Source organism: Bos taurus, chromosome 18 (genome assembly GCF_002263795.3).
Source record: "Bos taurus isolate L1 Dominette 01449 registration number 42190680 breed Hereford chromosome 18, ARS-UCD2.0, whole genome shotgun sequence".
Lineage (NCBI taxonomy): Eukaryota > Metazoa > Chordata > Mammalia > Artiodactyla > Bovidae > Bos > Bos taurus.
In genome coordinates, this window is record NC_037345.1 from 13,822,459 (window position 1) to 13,836,654 (window position 14,196).

The following is a 14,196-nucleotide window of genomic DNA, read 5'->3' on the forward strand; positions in this document are numbered from 1 at the left end:
CAGGTGAAGGAGTGGGACTGGGCTTGGGCCTGGGGGCTCCAGGGAGCAGGGACCCCATGCTTCCCGCTGGGCTGGGGCTGCCGCTGTGTTCCCAATGGCTGGCACACCTTCTGTTGGCTAGCTTTCAGGAAGAGACCCCAAAGGGACCCCTCAGCTGGCTCAGAGAACAGGAATCCTGCTGTGGCCCCCAAATGGCCAGGGGGCTGGCTCCTCTGAGGCATTTAAAGTGCAGATTTCATCCCCAGGCCCATCCATGGGCTGTGAGTCGCAGCCTGCACCCCAGGAACCCAGGAGGAGCCTGGGAAGGATGCACATTCCTGGTCACCAGGTCCAGCATCCAGGAGCCAGGCCCTTGAATTGTGTCTCCCACAAAGTCCAACAACACCAAGTGTCTTAATCTCTTTTTTTTTTTTTAACATTTTGATTTTGGAATGTAATGTACTCATACAAATATGCTCAAAATACAAAATGACAATCGAATGAATAAAATGGGCGTGTGGATACCATCACCCTGCCAGCCCCACCCCTGCCCTGGCTTACATCCTGATTGCTGTCCTCTGCTGTGACCGTTGGGTGCTTTCTATAACCAGCACAGCGGACTGTGTCCTGCTCATTCCACCAACACTGGCAGGTGGGCATCTGCCTGACTGTGACTGTCCGGCTCATCCATTCCCCTGTGCTGTATGACTCTTCACTGTAGGACTGGGCTGCAAAGTGTCCACACAGGATGGACTGTTGGTGGACTTCTGTGTCATTTCTAGTTTGGGGGATCACAGATGCCACTGCTGTGAACTCTCCTGTACATGAGTCCTGGATGAGTGCATTTTGGGAAAGGGTGGCGGAAGAGATGGCAAGTCCCCCTGCCCCGGAGGGGGCACCCCAGCTCCCCCTGGGGCTTCCTAGAATGATGGGAAGCCACACGGAGGGCTCCACGGTGCGTGGTGGACAGACGATTTCCCTGCCTCTCCTTGGGACCACCCCCAGCCCACCCCCCCCAACCACCCCTCCTCCAAACTGGCCCTCCCAGGGAATTCCCTCCCAAGAGAGCTCTCAACTGCTGTCCTCCTGGCTGGTGCTGAAATCACCTGGTTGGACTAGAATCTGCCTTCAGCCTCACGCGGGGCCCTCTCTCTATACCACTCCTCTTGCCCATTGGTGTGGGGGTCTGGCTCCTCTTTTGGACAGGAAAGACAACAGAGGCAGAGGCATCGCCACCCAGCACCTACGTAGAGAGCACCTCACTTGCCCTGAGTGCTCACACATTAGCTTGCCTGTAGACAGACCACATTCTGCAGTTTCCTGTGTCCATACCCTCTGTGTGTCCCAGGAGTCCTGCAGCCAGCAACTCCCTCCCCAGCAGCACAGAAACTCTCTGTGGCTTCTCCAGGTATAATGTCATGGAGTTCTTGTTCACAATAAGAGAACTCACTGACAACTTAGATGTCCAGAGTGGTGAGGACCTGATGCTATTAAAACTGGCTGTTAAAACTGATGCCTTAGAGAAAAACTAATTGGCACATGATCCATTGAGTTAATGGGGCTTCCCAGGTGGCTCAGATGGTAAAGAATCCTCCTGCAATACCGGAGACCCAGGTTCGATCCCTGGATCCAGAAGATCCCCTGGAGAAGGGAATGGCTACCCACGCCAGAATTCTTGCCTGGAGAATTTCATGGACAAGAGGAACCTGGTGGGCTACACTCTATGGGGTCGCAAAGAGTTGAACACAAGTGAGTGACTAACACTTTCACTTTTCCATCGAGTTAGAGGGCAGGCTGCAGATAGGCAAGTGTTCCCTCCTGTTTGAAGAATATATTAGTGTCTAATAGCTGCCGTCCACCAGGAGCTTGGCATGTGCCAAGCATGCGGCATGGCCCTAGGCATCTTGTGTAACCTTCACAACTGTCCCTTCATGCTGACAACTTCTTTGTTGTTTTCCGAAAGAGAAAGCAGAACCTCACAGATGCAAGTCGGCTGCTCAAAGCCAAGCAGCTGATCAAAGGCAGAGCTGAGGTGTGAGCCCAAATCTCTCCTTCTACAAAGTCGGTGTCCTCAACCACAGGGTGGATGGTCACCACTGTGCCTGTGCTGTGACTCCAGAAATGCCTGGAGAAAGGGAACACCCGGTGCCTGGGCGCCTACACCGATGAATGCGGGTGATTCCGTAGTTAGAAAAAGCAACAAAACGCCCGGATGAAGAGCTGCCGGCCTGTATTTTGTCCCAAGGCCACAGTAGGGTGCAGGCAGGAGGAAGGTGACACTTCTTAAAATGTCAGCCTCGAGTCCTTGGACTCAGGGGCTTAGCAAGTGGTGTGAACATCCAGCTGGGGGGTTCCAGGCTCAGGATGTCACAAACAGCACACCCTGGGGTGCTCCAGGGCCCAGGGGAGGGATCGGTGTCTGGGTGAAACCCCAAAGAAACACCACGTGTCTGACTGGCACACATTAACATGGCCCCTCAGCTACCCTCTGTCAATACCCAAGGCCCTCCACCTGGCCGTGCCGACACCTGCTGGAACTGTCTAGATGTCCCTGCAGCCCAGGATCCAAAGAGTAAATGTGTGGCCCTACATCAGAGGCCCTTCTGGCCAGCCGGTGGCCATGCTGTCTGGTTATCAGTGAATATCTGAGAGGCATGCCTGGGTCTTGAGTGATGGGGTCTACTGAAATCTGGACAGAGAGGAGTGGGTGGCTCCAGGCCTGGTGAGGAAGGGGTCGGGTGGGAAGTGCTCCTGGGGGGTGACATCATGTTTGTGCAAAAGAAGCTGGAAGCAGAGATAGAAGTTTGCATAAAGACATGAGGCTGGTTGGTGTTAAAAGGCAAAAGTCACACTCAGGCAGTGAGCTCACACAGAGCCTGGCCCCCACCGCAGCAGTGGCCCTACAGCCTTGGTCCTCTGATGCTGGGGGGCCAGCCACCGCAGCAGAGGGCTGACACTACAGTTTCCTTGTCATATGCTCTTCTGAGTGTGGTGAAATCTGGGGCTGGGGCTGTCCAGGGCTGGTACTCACACACCCGGTGTCTGGCAGAGAGGATGGGCAGGCTGGCTGGGGCCTTGGGCTCTTGATGCAGTGGCACCAGCAGAGGATCCGGGTCCCTACAAGGCAGCTCTGTGCTGGGTCCTCTGCACCCACTGGGCACCAAACAGACTAAGGGGCTGCTTGGGACCACGAGTCCCCACAGGTGGGCTGGTGGGTTCCTGGGGCTTTCCTGGAGCCTGGCCACCACAGCCTACTGGTCTTCAGGATAGGACCACAGAGCTTCACCCGAGCTCTGTTGGCCTCGCAGGTTCCCTGGTGGCTCAGTCGGTGAAGAATCGGCCTGCAAGGCGGGAGACCCCGGTTCAATCCCTGGGTCGGGAAGATCCTCTGGAGAAGGGAATGGCTACCCACTCCAGTATTCTTGCCTGGAGAATTTCATGGACAGAGGAGTCTGGTGGGCTCCAGTCCATGGGGTCACAGTTGGACACAAATGAGTGACTAACACACACAAGGTGAAGGAGGGTGTTGGGGTGAGAAGTGCCATGCCCGGATCGTCACCGTGGGAGGAAATCCGGGGCCCTTGATGAAGGCCTGCCAGTGGGAACTGAGCTGACCTTTATCCCTTAGTTCAATTTTCATTCATTCATTCTGCCCAGGCCCTGCCGTGCGGGTAGCCCTGGGGCCACAGAGACAACAGAAGCCCACAGCCTCAGGCAGGGAAGGTCCCAGAGCTCTTCCCCCTACCTCCTGGAGCCTGCAAACCTCCTGAGACCGGCAGGGATAGGGGGCCATTCCTCAGTGGGTTTCAGGGTTGCCCCTGGATGTCTCCAGGGAGGGAAGGAGGCCAGGTGGAGTCTGTGCCTCAGAGGATGGAATGGAGCCTGTAGGAACAAGGTCCCCACTGAGGTCAGCACACCTGATGGTGAGCCCACCTTTCCGCAGCCTCTCACTCCATCTGCGTGGGGCTGTGATGTGAGTGGGGTCTGGATGAAGATGGGGGGTGTGTGCACATGTGCACAAGCCTGCACACACCCGTGCCCCTCACCACGTGACCATGCACCGGTACAGGGGACGGAGAGCCTGTGAGTGTCTGAGAGTCTGAGGCCCACCCAGCCGGGACCCCAAATGCTGGGGTTTGGCTGGGGCGCTCTCTGGTGACAGCACAAGGCAGCCACAGAGGCCAGCAGGGGTTTGGCCACTTGAAGAGGCAAGACCTCCTGGTTCCCACCTCCGGTGGATCCTTCCAGAAGATCCACTTTCCCAACTGCAGTTTTCAGACAGTGGCCCTCGTGGGGAGCTCACCCATGCCCCTGGACACACTCATAAGGATGCACACACTTGCGTTGAGGCACTTGGAGGCAGGCACTTGCGGGAGGAGCGGCAGCAAGGGGATGAACTCTGAGCCAAGGGAGAGGACTGAATGAGCCCCGCGCCCACCCTGGTGTTGGGCACAGCTTGCTGAACTGAGGAGGCGGGACACACCCTCAGAGGCTCAAGGGGAAGCTCCCACCCTGGGGAAAACCTCGGGGACAAGCGGAGGGCACTAGGCAGGGCAGGTGGGAGCAGAGCCAGAGTGCGTGTCCCTAGGAGAGCCAGGCTGCAGGTGGAGCCTGCAGAGAGGGAGGTGGGCTCAGGCCCTCTCCAGGGAGCGCAAATCAGCCCTGGTGACGCCGAGAAGCAAACTCACCTGGGCAGCGACCTGCTGGAACCAACTGCCGGGAAGAGCAAAGCCTCACCTTCTTTGGGAGTAGATCATTCATCCACACAGTTTACATTTCTCTTACTCAACAGCCCCAAGCAGGGCACCGTGATATGGCCACTTGGGTTTTGTGATCGGGCTGCCCAGGCTTGAATTCCAGCTCTGCAATGGTACAGCTTCTATTTCCCTGCCTGTACAATGGAGAGAATGCGGGGGCTGCCTCCCAGGGATTTCATGAGATGCAGGGCACCAGGCAGGCGGTGATTCAGTGCTCCACACAAGGACAGATGCTTGGCACCTCATCTCTTCCTTCATCCTGAGAGGGAAGCAGCAGGTGTGAACTGCCCCACTTTGAAGACTTGGAATGCTGAGGCCTGGAGAGCACTGCCTGCATCCTTCACCTGGGGCCTGAAGGTCAAAGGATTTGGACTCAGAGACCTGGGCTCTGATCCCACCTTGGCCACTTTCAGTCTTTCTAAATGCACCCTCTCCTGCCCCTGCTATACACACATACTCTGGATGTTGTAACATGGTGCCTGACTTGGGATTACGGGCGATCCAGGAGCTCACGGCCCAGCTGCCAAGACAGCCAGGGGCCTGGGAGGAGGTCCATTGAAGGTGTGACCTGGAGAAAGGAGTGAGCCTGGTGAAAGGTGGAAGGCTGTTCCAGGTGGCAGGAGTGGCTCCTGCAAAGACCCAGGAGCACAGAAAGATGTGATGAGTCCAGGGCAAAGGAGTGAGCACACGGGCGGCGGGGCAGGTGGGGGCTGGGCGTACAGTGTAGGGGCGGCATGCTGGGGGTAGGGGGAGTTGCTGGAGAGACCTCCAGCTGGAGTGATGAGACTGGAACCAACCCGAGATTTAGAAAGGCGGTTCTGAGTGCCTGGGAGAGGCTGGGAGTCAGGGGCTGTGACAAAGCAGGGAACAGGGGCGGGGGGAGAAATGGGAGGACACTTCGAGGTCCAGCAATGAGGAGTCCCCCGCTTCAAGCCTCTCCCACTACCTCTCGGTTCCCAGTTGGGGTTTTCCCTCACCTCCTCTACTATATCCCTTCTTTTCCTTAAAAAAAAAAATAATAATAGCTTTATTGAGGAATAACTCATACACCATAAAATCCACCCTCTTAAAGTGCACAACTCAGTAATTTCTTAGACATCCATGAAGTTATACAACCATCACCACTAGCTGACTCCCGAATATTTTTATCATCCCTGAAAGAACCTTTGTTCCCATTAAGCAATCACTCCCCAGCCCATCTCCCCGAGTCCCTGGTAACCTCTCACCTACTTCCTGACTCTGTGGATTGCCTCTTCTGGATAGTTCATGTAAACGGAATGTATTAGTCAGCCCAGGACACCATAACAGACCCCACAGACTGGGGGGCTTAAACAAGGCACCTATTTCTCACAGTTCTGGAGCCTGGAAATCTGAGATCTGGGGTCTGGCAAGAGCTCCCTTCCACTTTCTTGTGTTCTCTTACCATTGGGCGGTGGTATCTCTTCTTAGACAGACTTCACCCTTTTATACTGCTGAGTAGTATTCTACTGCATGGATAGCCATTTTGTTTTTGTTTTTTTGGCCACACTGCATGGCTTGTGGGATCTTAGTTACCTGACCAGGGATTGAACCCAGGCTCTTAGCAGTGAGAGCCCTGAGTTCTAACCACCGGACCGCAGGGAATTCCCTGGACCACATTTCTTGGCCCATCATCAGTTGATGGACCCCTAGGCTGTTTCCACTCTGGGGCTGTTGTGAATAACACTGCTGGAAGATTCGTGAATAGGTTTCTGTGTTTCATTTCTTTGGGATTGACATCATAGGTCGTATGGTAGCTCTATGTTGATGACCTCAGTTTCTTCCTACCCTTATTAATTCATGCAGGGCCCATTGCAAAGTGAAAATGATTTGATTTTCTTAAAAAATGATACAGTATTTTAAGGCGAGGACAGCAGAGCATTTGACTAAGCCCAGGGTCCTTCTAAGTGCAGGTTCCTATTCTAACAGGGAGAGTTTGAAGCTCTGCAGGAGGCTTGGTGGGGCTCTGCCCAGGGGACTGTGAAGGCAGTTAGTAAAAATGCTCCAAATGCCTCATAATGTCCCTCTGATCAAGGAAAGGCAACATCATATTAAGCTGATTGCATTTACTAAGATAGAGTTGTTGATCCCCATGGAAATGGTATAAAATTTTAAGCTCTGATATTTAAATGCAGTATCTAAAAAATTAACTTTTGTGTTGAGCTGATTACTATTTTTTTGTTTCTTGAGTTAATTTTTTTTTTTTTTTAGGCAAATCAGTCTTACAGCTCTATTTTATTTAGAAGATAGCAGGAGAGTGAGAGAAAGAAAAGAGCGCACGCATGCGGGAGAGAGAGTCCGAGAGAAAGCACTTTGGCTTTGAGTTAATTTTTTAAAAAGAAATCAGTGTTTAAAAAACTCAACTGAGTAAATTTGAAGATCTAATTAGCTTTATTCAACAATTTATGAATCAGGCAGCATCCCATTTAGCAAGCAGAAAGGCTTCTAGAAGCTGTACAAAATGGAGATTTTTATGGGCACAGTTCAGTTCAGTTCAGTCACTCAGTTGTGTCTGACTCTTTTTGACCCCATGGACTATAGCATGCCAGGCTTCTCTGTTCATCACCAACTCCCAGAACTTGCTCAAACTCATGCCCATTGAGTCAGTGATGCCATCCAACCATCTCACCCTCTATCATCCCCTCCTCCTCCTGCCTTCAATCTTTCCCAGCATCGGGGTCTTTTCCAATGAGTCAGTTCTTCATATTAGATGGCCAAAGTATTGGAGTTTCAGCTTCAACATCAGAACTACCAATGAACACCTAGGACTGATCTCCTTTAGGATGGACTGGTTGGATCTCCTTGCGGTCCAAGGGACTCTCAAGAGTCTTCTCCAACACCACAGTTCAAAAGCATCAATTCTTTGGTGCTCAGCTTTCTTTATAGTCCAACTCTCACATCCATACATGACTACTGGAAAAACCATAGCTTTGACTAGATGGACCTTTGTTGGTAAAGTAATGTCTCTTCTTTTTAATATACTGTCTATATTGGTCACAGCTTTTCTTCCAAGGAGCAAGCATCTTTTAATTTCATGACTGCAGTCACCATCTGCAGTAATTTTGGAACCCCCCACAATAAAGACTCTCACTGTTTCCATTGTTTCCCCATCTGTTTGCCATGAAGTGATGGGACTAGATGCCATTATCTTAGTTTACTGAATGTTGAGTTTTAACTTCTTTCACTTTCATCAAGAGGCTCTTTAGTTCTTCTACTGTTTCTGCCATAAGGGTGGTGTCATCTGCGTATCTGAGGTTATTGATATTTCTCCCAGAAATCTTGATTCCAGCTTGTGCTTCATCCAGCCTGGCATTTCGCATGATGTATTCTGCATATAAGTTAAATAAGCAGGGTGACAATATACAGCCTTGACATACTCCTTTCCTAATTTGGAACCAGTCTGTTGTTCCATGTCCAGTTTTAACTGTTGCTTCTTGACCCGTATACAGATTTCTCAGGAGGCGGGTAAGGTGGTCTGGTAGTCCCATCTCTTTAAGAATTTTCCACAGTTTGTTGTGATGCACACCGTCAAAGGCTTTCGTATTGTCAGTAAAGCAGAAGTAGATGTTTTTCTGAACTCTCTTGCTTTTCCTATGATCCAATGGGTGTTGGCAATTTGATCTCTGGTTCCTCCAGTTTTTCTAAATTCAGCTTGAACATCTGGAAGTTCACGGTTCGTGTACTGTTGAGGCCTGGCTTGGAAAATTTTGAGCATTACTTCGCTAGTGTGTGAGATAAGTGCAATTGTGCTGTAGTTTGAGCATTCTTAGAGGAACTTCCCTGGTGGCTTAGACAGTAAAGCGTCTGCCTGCAATGCAGGGGACCTGGGTTCAATCCCTGGGTCAGGAAGATCCCCTGGAGAAGGAAATGGCAACCCACTCCAGAAGGAAATGGCAACCCACTCCAGTACTCTTGCCTGGAAAATTCCATGGACGGAGGAGCCTGGTAGGCTACAGTCCATGGGGTCGCAAAGAGTCGGACACGACTGAGTGACTTCACTCACTTTGAGCATTCTTTGGCATTGCCTTTCTTTGAGATTGGAATGAAAACTGACCTTTTCCAGTCCTGTGGCCACTGCTGAGTTTTCCAAATTTACTGGCATATTGAGTGAAGCACTTTAACAGCATCATCTTTTAGGATTTTAAATAGCTCAGCTGGAATTCCATCACCTCCACTAGCTTTGTTCCTATCGACGTTTCCAAAAGCCCACTTGACTTTGCATTCCAGGTTGTCTGGCGCTAGGTGAGTGATCACATCATCGTAATTATCTGGGTCCTGAAGATCTTTTTTGTATAGTTCTTTTGTGTATTCTTCCCACCTCTTCTTAATCTCTTCTGTTAGGTCCACACCATTTCTATCCTTTATTGTGCCCATCTTTGCAAGAAATGTTCCCTTGGTATCTCTAGTTTTCTTGAAGAGATCTCTAGTCTTTCCCATTCTGTTGTTTTCCTCTATTTTTTTTGCATTGATCGCTGAGGAAGGCTTTCTTATCTCTCCTTGCTATTCTTTGGAACTCTGCATTCAATTGGGTGTATCGTTCCTTTTCTCCTTTGCCTTTCACTTCTCTTCTTTTCTCAGCTATTTGTAAGGCCTCTGCAGACAACCATTTTGCCTTTCTTCATTTCTTTTTCTTGGGGATGGTCTTGATCACTGCTTCCTGTACAATGTCATGAAGCTCCGTCCATAGTTCTTCAGGCACACTATCAGATCTAATCTCTCGAATCTATTTGTCACTTCCACTGTATAATTGTAAGGGATTTAATTTAGGTCTTACCTGAATGGTCTAGTGATTTTCACTACTTTCTTCAAGTCTGAATTTGGCCAAAAGGAGTTCATGATCTGAGCCAGAGTCAGCTCTCAGTCTTGTTTTTGCTGACTGTATAGAGCTTCTCCATCTTTGGCTGCAAAGAATATAATCAATCTGATTTTGGTATTGACCATCTGGTGATGTCCATGTGTAGAGTTGCCTCTTGTGTTGTTGGAAGAGGGTGTTTGCTATGACCAGTACGTTCTCTTGGCAAAACTCTGTTAGCCTTTGCCCCACTTCGTTTTGTACTCATAGGCCAAATTTGCCTGTTACTCCAAGTAGCTCTTGACTTCCTACTTTGCATTCCAGTCCCCTATAATGAAAAGGACATCTTTTTTGGGTGTTAGTTCTAAAAGGTCTTGTAGGTCTTCATAAAACCGTTCAGCTTCAGCTTCTCAGCATTACTGGTTGGGGCACAGACTTGGATTACTGTGATACTGAATGGTTTGCCTTGGAAACGAACAGAGTTCTTTCTGTTGTTTTTGAGATGGCACCCAAGTACTGCATTTTGGACTCTTTTGTTGACTATTAGGGCTACTCCATTTCTTCTAATGGATTCTTGCCCACATTAGTAGATAAAATGGTCATCTGAGTTAAATTTACCCATTTCTGTCCATTTTAGTTCACTGATTCCTAAAAGGTTGATGTTCACTCTTGCCATCTACTGTTTGACCACTTCCAGTTTACCTTGGTTCATAGACCTAATGTTCCAGGTTCCTATGCAATGTTGTTCTTTATGGCATTAGACTTTACTTCCATCACCAGTCACATCCACAAATTTGTGTTGTTTTTGCTTTGGCTCCATCTCTTCATTCTCTCTGAAGTTATTTCTCCACTGATCTCCAGTAGCATATTGGGCACCTACGGACCTGGGAAGTTCATCTTTCAGTGTCGTATCTTTTTGCCTTTTCATACTGTTCATGGGGTTCTCAAGGCAAGAACTCTGAAGTTGCTTGCCATTGCCTTCTCCAGTGGACCACGTTTTGTCAGAGTTCTCCACCATGACCTGTCCATCTTGGGTGGCCCTACACAGCGTGGCTCATAGTTTCATTGTGTTAGACAAGGCTGTGGTCCATTTGATCAGTTTTATTAGTTTTCTGTGATTGTGGTTTTCATTCTGTTTGCCCTCTAAGGGATAAGGATAAGAGGCTTATGGAAGCTTCCTGATGGGAGAGACTGGGGGGAACTGGGTCTTTATGGGCACAGAGGGTGGAAAAAGGAAGCTAAGAGGATAGGTTGCTCCAACAAGGGTGCCTTACCTTAGGGAGGGGACAGGTCTTACACAGGGCACCTCCCTAGTGCTGATCAGACTGTTGGGTTGCAGACTGATGGGTTTAAATTTCCACTCTAGGGACAGGCTTCAACATCAGTTAGATTAGGTATTAAGGCTTGATAAGTGATTACATCTTTGACCTGTTGTACTTTTCAACAGCATGGGGATTAGTTTAAAACTTTTAAGCTTTGACATTTAAAGTGAAGAGGTCTCTCAGTCGTGTCCGACTCTTTGCAACCCCGTGGACTGTAGCCTATCAGGCTTCTCCGTCCATGGGAGTCTCCAGGCAAGAATACTGGAGGAGGTTACAATTTCCTTCTCCAAACTCAGTATCAAAAAAATGATTAAATTTTGTGTTGGACTGATTATATTTGATAAAGCAAGAGCTATTTAGTACCACAGAAAGTTTCTAAAATGTTTAAACTTTGCAATTTAAACTCAGTTTTTCGAAAACGATTACTTTCGTGTTGAACTGATATTTAACACAGAAGGAGGTATGCAGTCCCTAGTAAGCAATTTTAAATGTCTAAGTTTTGCTATTTAAACTCATTTCCCGAAAAGGATTAACTTTATGCTGGGGGCTCTTCAGCAGGACTGGAGAAGGTAAGCTCTGAGCCGGGACGTCGCAGGACCCACCTATGCCTGGTCGGGTCCAGCGGGAACAGCAAACCGCTCGGGGGGAACCTGCGCCAGCACTTCACGTGACTACGCGCCGCGGACACCCTTCCTTGCACCTCGACGGGCGGTACGCGCGCTCTGAGACCTGCCCCAGGGGCGGGGCCCCGGCCGCGCCTGCGCCGTGACTGGTTTGGGCGGGCGCGCCCTGAGGGGGCGGGGCCGCGCGGGGGCGGGGGCGCGGAGGCCGGAAGGAAGCAGGTGGGGGGCGTGGCGAGCGAGGGAAGCCCGCCGGCCCGCAGATAACCGTCGCGGCCTGATGACGTCGCACAATGGCCGGCCCCCGCGGCTAGTGGAGCCCGTTTGTTCCGCCCGCGTCGCGCCTGAAGCCGGAGCCTGTGAGCAGCGGAAGGGCCGAGAGACGCGTTCTCCGCGCCGTCCCGACCCCTGCGAAGCCGTGGCCCCCTCTTTGCCCTCGAGCTGAGGTAAGTGGTGGTGGTGGCTGGGAGGCCTGGCCGGCGGGAGAAGGAGGCCGAGGCGGCCGGGCAAGGAGCGTGGCGGAGGTACTGAGCCGAGGCCCGGAGCCTCGCCGCCTCTGCCTCCGGGGAGCACTCCAGGCTGCCCCTGGCCGAAGCGTGACTCTCGGGCCCCGGGAAGAGGACGCTGAGCTAGGCACGATCCAGGTTCGGTCCGGGCGAGCTGGCCGGGGGTCCTGAATCCCCCTAAGCTCGAGCGCCTGGCGGCTGCCTCCGCACTCCGTCGTGGGGTTGGTCTCCCGAAGCTGTCATTTCTCTTCCGGGACATTCGCGTGGCACTGCTTTCCGCCCACAAAGATGGGGGTGCGGAAGGAGGCACGCAAGTTCGCCCTCCGGACTGAGGATGGGCTGTTTGGGAGCGTTGAGCTCTCTGGATCCTCCTGGAACTTGCTCCCTCGACTTCCCAGGCGGCACAGGTTGCATCTATTGGCTGTGCCCCAGGACGCACGCCACTCTTTGGAATAAACTTCCCTGTGCCCCTTTGGTTAAAAACCCATTGGATGCCGGGTCATTGCTGGGAGAACCTGACTTAAAAACTTCCAGTTTTACTCCTGCTAAAACTTAAGTTTTCCTGAATACTTTATGACAGCTGAGTTTGCCGGATAGAGTGGTTGATCACTTTATATGAGCTGTTCAGCTCTACATCTGTGAGAGCAGGTCAGTCTTTAGATCCATTTGGGGAGAATGGAAGAAGAGTGCGTTTGGGGGCATAGCAGTGGCTTTCATCCTTTCTCCTTCGTGTTGCCTGTGAAGTGGTCCTGTCCCAGAGCAGAGGTTGGGATTCTCAGGGTGAAGCTGGACCCAGGCCAATTCCTGCTTCCCAGGCAGGGGCATCGTTGCCTGATGATGTTACAGTCTGAGGACAAGTGTGGAACCCACCAGCTCTGGAAACCAGTCACAAGTGTCCTGGAGGCTAGAATTCTCTCCAGTTTTTGGTGGGTAAGGTAGCTTTGTGAAACCATTCCAGAGAGCAAAGGAGGTGTTTTCCTTTTTCACAGATCATCTCAAGGTGAGTGCTTCCTCCCTGAGAAGTCGTTTGATTCAAGCTTAGTCTTTTGGGGATGATGTCTATCACCAGTCTTGACATCCTTCCTTTGGATGTTGTAAATCCATGAAGCTACGAACATGAATTTTAACCAAATGTACCAGAACTTGGGCATTCAGATAGGGACAGCTCTATTAAAAATTGTTGTCCTGAAAAGTTAGACTTGTATTTCATTGGTACTCTTTTGCCAGAATCTCTTTAGAAGTCCTGTTTTGGTAGTAAATATGCAAGCCATAGGAGAAAAATCAGTCTTGTTCAACAGTCACACCACATGTTTGACCCAAAATCATCTTACCTGGCTTGGGAACTCACCTCACTTAACCACACCAGGCTTTGAATGGCTTCCTGCTGACCCACCTTGAGAGAGAGAAGATTTGCTGCCACTGAGAGTGCCCGGGGATTGTTCTGCATGTTCTAAAGTTCTCTGGGAAAGAAAAGTTCCCAAATGTTCTGTACTTTAGCAGTGCCCTTGGAGTCAGGATGCAGCCTTCCAGAACGACCGCTGGAAAATGAGGCAGCACCACTCTGTGTCTCCGTTCCAGAATAGTCTTCTAAAAAGTAGACACTAATTTCAAGTTTGTTTCTGGCATGCAACAGGTAATTTACAACCCAAGGAGACTTTGTGATTTATTTGACAAGCATCTATCAGTCTCCGTCTGCCAGTGTACTACGCTGTGGAGACACAATGATGGACACTGTTATTCTCTTTTCCAAGCAGTTTCACTATCTCATGGATCAAAGGCCTAAAAAGTTATAAATTTTGCCAAGAATGCCCGACGATAGGGTGATTGTCTGAGAAGAACACGCTAAGTAAGAGTTGTGAGCCTGGGATTTGTGAAGACGTGCCCAGAGGACCCTGTGTTTCACTATGTACACTCAGTAGACCACATGTTTTCCTGACTCCTGACACATAGCACTTACTCAGATTATTGCCAAATTGAATTAATCTCGGAATAGGACACTGATGCCCAGAGAACCTGTTAACTCTCCCAGAGTTGGCCTGGAACACAAACTGCATTCTGACCCCCAGCAGTACTTCCCTCCTGCCCAACAAGGTGTCACTCAGGGTGCTTCTGATAAGCAAGTCAGTTCTTTGGTATGTTTTCCTCTGCAAGCTGTTCGCCTGGATGTAGCCTCAGATTGTAAAATCCCAGGAGATTCCACAG

The 14,196-nt window shown here is 50.4% G+C and overlaps 1 protein-coding gene across 4 annotated transcripts in view; it reads left to right on the plus strand.

Moving 5' to 3' along the window:
• Positions 1–11,776: 11,776 nt before the first annotated feature.
• Positions 11,777–14,196, plus strand: part of ZC3H18 (zinc finger CCCH-type containing 18) — a 43,078-nt gene continuing 40,658 nt past the window's right edge. For all 4 annotated transcript variants that reach the window (XM_005218764.5, XM_005218765.5, XM_005218766.5 and 1 more), the window contains exon 1: positions 11,777–11,934. The gene's annotated coding sequence lies outside the window, so the exon portion shown is untranslated. The remainder of the gene's footprint in view (positions 11,935–14,196) is intronic.